The sequence below is a fragment of the Hibiscus syriacus genome, unplaced genomic scaffold (genome assembly GCF_006381635.1).
Source record: "Hibiscus syriacus cultivar Baekdansim isolate YM2019G1 unplaced genomic scaffold, ASM638163v2 tig00110243_pilon, whole genome shotgun sequence".
NCBI classification, from domain to species: domain Eukaryota; kingdom Viridiplantae; phylum Streptophyta; class Magnoliopsida; order Malvales; family Malvaceae; genus Hibiscus; species Hibiscus syriacus.
The window spans coordinates 320,437-327,373 of NW_024062643.1; the positions used below are offsets into that span (position 1 = coordinate 320,437).

Here is a 6,937-nt window from a genome sequence, read left to right on the forward strand (position 1 = left end):
TTATTTTAATCATAAACTAAACCCTAGCTCTATTCCCTTCTTTCTCATCCCCTTTCATTCGTGGCCGCACTTACATAGAGAAGAAATATCTTCTCTCTTTCTTCTCACGAGAGAAGGTAAAGCAAGTCCACAGCCGCCATACACCCACCGTAGAGCGGCATTACCTTCTCCTGAAGACGAACGAAGACCATCTTCAATAATATAAACTCCAACGTTAACACCCATGAATAAGGTAACCCGAAATTCCCTTTCTTCCTCTAGTTTATTTTTCTGTTTTGATTTAAAAAAAATATTTACTAACTTCAACTTCTTTTTGTCGACAATGGAACCTAAACAGCGATAAAACGGAGTCAACGAGACTCCATACATGTTCACACAATCCAGGTAAATTTCTAATCTTTCTCTAATTTTTCTATCCCTTATTTATTTCGAAACACACATGTACACACATAAACGGAATAATAAAAAAACGAAAAGAAAAATCATAAAATGAAAAATAGAGAATACCCTTCAAATGCTAAAAATAGATGTTCTTCGATTATGGTTGCTAATCCCCTTTACAGATAGTTTTTGTTGGGTTTTCTCATACCCTGATTATAAAAATATCCTTTTTTATTTTTTCAAATGATTCTCGATCCCCTTACTGGAATGATTGCCTCCTCCTTTTATCACCAAATCACTCTTGTCCTTGCCTCTTAATTTCCTTGTGTTTGGTATGACAATAACGTGTTTAGGTGAAATCATCCCCTGATTTTCGGGGTTATGTGTTTGGTTTTGACTTTGGCAATTTTTCGGTGGATGATTGATTTTTTTATTGAATTTGGAGTATTTATTGCAAGTTTCACATGGGAGGCATGAGGTGTTGATCACTGACTTCATGTAGGAGGCAACATCTAAACGGGTCGGGTCTTGTAACCGAGTCTGGATCCGGGTCTTGGGCTTGAACCAACATCTTGTAATTGGGTTGATATTTGTAACTGGGTCTTGGGCCTGTAAAATATAATATGTAACATTAATAATAATAATAATTTATTATAATATAATAGTTATAATAATAATGTAATAATAATAATATAATATTAATATAATATTTATAACCCGGACAAAAACGGGTGCCTACGTCTAAATCTTTGTATAAGTTTTTTTTACTTGATACTAAATGTAAAGCATTTAGTATATCTTTAGATTTACGTTGTAAAGATTTACTAAGATCATCAATGATGCTCAAGAGATTTATCATGATGTGTAAGATGAATACGAACTCAAACGATGTCATCACATCATAAACACTATTTGCTTCACTTCTCTGAGTCGAATTTCCATCACTCATGATGTTCATGAGAATAGAATAGTTAGCATCACACATCATGAGCAAGCTACAAAGAGAATATAAATGTGAACCTCACCTTGTATCTCTTGCACGTTGTAAAGTACCAATTTGATTTTTACCCTTTCTTGTTTCTAAACCTTCAAGTGTAATCACATCTTCAATATAACTTGCTTGGATATCTTTCAACTGATCTTGTCTCTTGCATGAAGAGATAACTAAATTTATGATGAAAGTTAAATATGAGAAAAATTGTGCTACTGAAATCACTTCTTGGGATGTTGCCACTAGGGTCGATTGTAATCTATGAGCAATACAATGTTGTAATAACTAAATGGACATTCTTTAAGGAGTAATGCTTGTAAACCATTAAATTCACCATGCATATTGCTAGGACCATCATATCCTTGACCTCTTATATCCTTCACATTCAAACAATGACGTGAAAGAACATCACAAATCTCTTTTTCTAATACAGACGAAGTAGTTTCCTTCACATGGACTAGATCAAAAAATCTTTCACATATAAAACCTTATTTGTCAATATATCTCAACACAATCATCATTTGCTCCCTTTTTGATTTAGCACGGGCTTCATCAACTATAACACAAAACTTTTGTTCTCCAATTTCAGCTCGAATAGACTTTTGTATCCTAGATTAAAAAAGGCAAAGAATTTCTTTTTTGGATTCTCGGAGAACTATACTTCAAATTCTTTAGAGCATTACTCAAAACTGTAACAATCTCATCATTGTAAGAAGCCAATAAACTTATTAATTCAAGAAAATTTATACGATTAATTGAATCTTCCGTTTCATCGCGACCCCATAAAGCACAACCTTGAAAAGTTAACCACTTCACAACTTCTATAGAAACTTTGAATTGCAACCTATTTTGTGCAACTTGTCGAGAAGTTTGTTTCTCGATCACCTTTTGAATATGTTGAAGAGAGTTTCTCGAATCATGATAGTTTTTCATGGCATTTTTGTGGAAAGAATTTGCATAATTCCCGACATGATTAAGGAAAGCACAATTAGATCTTGCATTAATTTTTTTCCAAGATCAAAAGCCATCTCGAGTAAAAGAATTTGATCCAAAACGTTCAATGTGCTTTTTAAAGAGAAAACATGGAAGACAATGAGCAACATCCTTGATTGGTGAATATTCCAACCAATCAAGAAATAATTTATACCATGAAGTGAAAAACTGTCGCATGTTCTTATCAACATATTTTGGATCATTAGAAGGAATGGGTTGATAAGGTCCCTTAGTGATATACGCTCTACGAACATTATCTTGTTGATTTGGAGGAAAATCCCATATAGAATTCCGTATTCCAGAATTATGCTCAATGGTGAATGCATCAAAGGTTTCTTGTTCAACTCTTATAGCTTTACTCAGACGATTATCTACCTATGAAGAACTACAGGTATCGAACTTGGATTTGGAGAGGTCTAAGTAGTATGAGGACAAACACTATTAAATTTGAACCTCATTTAATCAACCAAATTTTCAGTATAAGAAGAATCAATATTACTACTGGAAGTACTCTTTCTTTTGAAAAAAGAATCAACTTTTCGATTACCCATATTTCGAAATGTAAAGTTTTGCACTTCTCTGTTTTTTTTTAACAATGCAAGAGAATTATTATCAAATTTTAATGATAAATTTTCAAAATTCATTATCAAGGTATTCGAATGTAAAAGAATTAAATAGTTGAATTTAAGAATTTCACTTACCAACAAAGAAGAGTGGCTGCTCAACTTGGATGTGATTGGTGAGAATATCAAAATTTAGATTAAGTTAGAGTGAATAGGCAACTCGCTCTCTAAATCTACACCAAAACCATTAAATCCATTAATCACATAACCTAATAATTAATAATAAGAAGAAAAGGATTTATTATTATAAGTAAAAATAACCTAATAACATATTAATAATAATAAGAAGGATTTATTATTATAAATAAAAATAACCCTTGCAGTTGAGTGGAAAAAGGGAAATCAATCCCGTATAATCTTGGCAGTGGCCGATGGATGCTTACTATTTAAGCTTGCGGGGCACTGCCGTGCTATGTAAGAGAGAAAGTAAGATAAAATCTTACCGGCAACAAAGTTAGGGCGCCGTTGAGTCCGCTGGAGGTGGCGGTGGCGACCTGGGCGTTTGAAATTTAAAGGGGAAGACGGCAACTATAAAGGTTGAAGGAAAATAGCATTAAAATTATAAGAAAATTAAGAGGTAAAAGAACCTCTTCTATTTTAAATAGAACAGAGGTTAGGGTATAAAATTTTGAAGGAATAAAAAAGGTCATAGGGTAAATCACTATGGTTTCAAGTGTTTCTAACAAGGCATTAAAATTTTCATATTTTACAATTTAACCTTTGATTTTTGAATCCTTGCAATTTGGTCTTGATCTCTAATTAAAGTTAGAAAGATAAACTTATATTATATTAGGGTACGAAATTATAAATTTCTAGGGAATAAAATTAGATTTTCAATAAAAAAATATAAATAAAATAATTAAATTATATAGAAATTTAAAAATTCTAGAGGGCGACCGTCCCCACCCGTCTTCTTGATCCATCTCTATTTGCAGGGTTGAAGAGAGGAGGGAGAGGTTGCAAACTGCGATGAAAGAATTAGTGAGGCCAAACATGAAAAGCGGAGAAATACCAAAGAAAGAAAAAGACCTTCTTGGCAACCGGTTTGTATTTTCCACCTCCCAAGCAAATTAAACTGTAGACAAATTTAAATGCATTGTTGATTATTTTACATAATTAAATCACTTATACATTGGTTAATAATAAAAAAGAAAGAACATTTGTTGTGATGATTTTAACTATGGATTATTAATTTGGTTAATAAATTGTAGATGGTTTCTAATTGCAAGGAGGCTTCCTTGTACGTTTGTAAGAACACCTCTCTATCTTTTCTCTCGTTCTTTTACTATTAAGAAATTCTCTTGGTAATCTGCTATGGCTACTAGGGCATTGGTGCTTCTCCTAATATGTTTGCTGGTCATGCATGGAGTTCGTGGTTCGAGTTCAACTTCTCTCTTTATATTTCATTTGGGGTTCCATTTTTAAGATAAACGTTTCTTAACTTTTTCCTTTTTAACGGGCTGCGTGCGTTTCTGGTCATGGATGCTGCTATGAAAAGGCATCTAAACATAAAAAAGTTCATTATTTTGTTTAGTTTCTTCTAACTATTGAAAGAAACTTACGAAACTATCGATGCTTGCAGATGCTGTTGCAGGCTTATTTAAAGGTAGACAACGAAACTATAATAAATATAAAACTAACCAAGATCTAATCATGTCAAATCATCAAGAATAAATATTGGATTCGAAAGCATACCTGAATTAATTGATAGGTTCAAATCCTTAAACCTTTCTTTAGTTGTAATCTTCCAAGAAGATAGAGCACTTTGAGTATAAACTTTTTGATGAGATTATCTATTTGTTGGGGATCATAACCCTTTATATAGCTTATTTAAAAATCAATTATTGTCTGTATTTATAACTCTACCCCTCATCAAATTATAAATACAACTTCAATAGTATCTACACTTTTATTTCCATTACACTTCTAATACCTTATGACTTTATAACATATTTGGTCACTTAATTTATGTCATATTTTATGATAACAATACACATTAAAAATATGTGGCCATGATTATGGATTTTAATCCAACAATCTCTCACTTGGGCAACATATTTTTCTTGATAAATTTATAACCTTATGAGCTCAAAATTTGTTATCAAGCAATAGGTATCCTGTAACAATCTCGTTCATCAACTATATCCATAGAGGATCAAATCGGTTTTTCTCATATCAATCATGACTAGACCTATCAATGATCACGTATACAAACAAAATCAAATGGCATAGATCAATCATGAAGCGTAGCATTGAAATTACATACAATATGAACCGCATATGTCTATTTCCAACTGGTCCTCTTTAAACATTAGTGGGGTCAAATTTTACCAAAACTAGAGTGTGGATAAAACAAACTTTATTTCTGCAGAAAATAACCTTAAAATAAATATCTTTAAATTGAAGCAACTAAAATTGCATTTATAATAGATGAGCATTAAAATTACAAATCCCCACTAAAATCAAATATTCTTAAATTATATTACACCTACATGAGTGGTGTGCTCATGAAAGACATTGGGTGAAAGTTCCTTAGTAAGCACGCAATAATAAGTTTGTACCAATATGCTCTATAAACACATAACCACCATGAATTTTCTTTAACAGCCAGAAACATAACGTCTATGTTCTTAGACTTAAGGTGTTTCTGTTATATATGAAATAAATTAGTCACAAAATAATTCAAGTGGTCTTTCTTATGAATCCATAATTAGCAATTTATGTGACAAAATTTTGCATCTATATTTAATAAGTTGGAGTCCATAAACATGATGATTCTTTACTTACTAGACCTCCATTATGTGAGCATGTAACGCTTTTTGTTCTTAAATGTATTGTATGAACAATTTGGTTGTTATCCAATGATCCATATCCAAATTTCTTAAATACTTGTTTAATATCTTAAAAGCATATGATATGTTTGAATGCATATAAATCTGAGTATATATTAAATTCTTTATTTATTTTGAAGGATAAGAAACATTTTTTTCCATATTTTCAAAATCATTCTTTGGGCGCTGATCAAGAGTAAACTTGTTTCCTTTAGCAATAAAGGGCATTATTTGGTTTACTACCACTAAACTTATAATATATACAATTGTCAACCAAATTTATCTCAAAACCAAACGAGGAAATCACCTGGAGAAATTTGTTATACAATTAACGAGAGTCATACTTAAACTAATAAATGGATTTCCTTAAATTGTATATCATTAATTTTGTATCATTAGACACAATTTTCTCATTACACCATATAAAATATTTCATCAATGTTACCATTGCGAAACACAATTTTGAAAGCCAACTTATGTAACTCAAAATCAAATATGAGCAACAAGTATCATGATTATCCTAAAAGAGAATTTCAATGAAATCAAATAGAATGTCTCTACAAAATTAATGCATTCTTTATGAGTATATCTTTTAGATACAAGACTTGCCTTATACCTATCAACATTACCATTTGCATCCATCTTGGTTTTAAATATCCATTTGCAACCAATCGGTTTTGCACAATCATGTAATGAGACAAGTTCCTAAACTTTACTTTCTTGTAAACAACTTATACTCTTCTTGTAATATCCCCAAATCAGGGCTAGTGGCTAGTGAGAATTTTGAAAGTTTTGTGCTCAATTTAGAAATCAGTTAAAAGTTTAGGGACTTAAGTAAGGAAATTTTAAGGATGGATCAAATAGCATAAATGGATGAATTAAAGGGGTATTTTGGTCTTTTATGATTAAAGAATATTTTTTCCCTTTAAATAAGGGTTAAACACGTGGGTTTGGGAGAATTCTAGAAGCCTTCTTCTTACTCTCTTCTTCTCCTTCCCGTAGCTCGAGTTTAAAAGGTAAGTTTGATTTTAGCGTTGAATTCTTGGATTTATAAGTGGGTTTTCATTATTTGAGTGTTATATAAGCTTAAGGAAAGCTTATATGAACTTAAATCATCA

At 31.5% G+C, this 6,937-nt stretch overlaps 1 long non-coding RNA gene across 1 annotated transcript; it reads right to left on the reverse strand.

The window, feature by feature from the left end:
• Positions 1-588: 588 nt before the first annotated feature.
• LOC120114746 lies at positions 589-3,524 on the reverse strand. Its single transcript, XR_005515426.1, has 3 exons — positions 3,432-3,524; positions 3,067-3,161; positions 589-990 (listed from the first exon to the last, which is right to left on the reverse strand). It is a non-coding gene; the product is annotated as an uncharacterized LOC120114746 (long non-coding RNA).
• Positions 3,525-6,937: the final 3,413 nt, after the last annotated feature.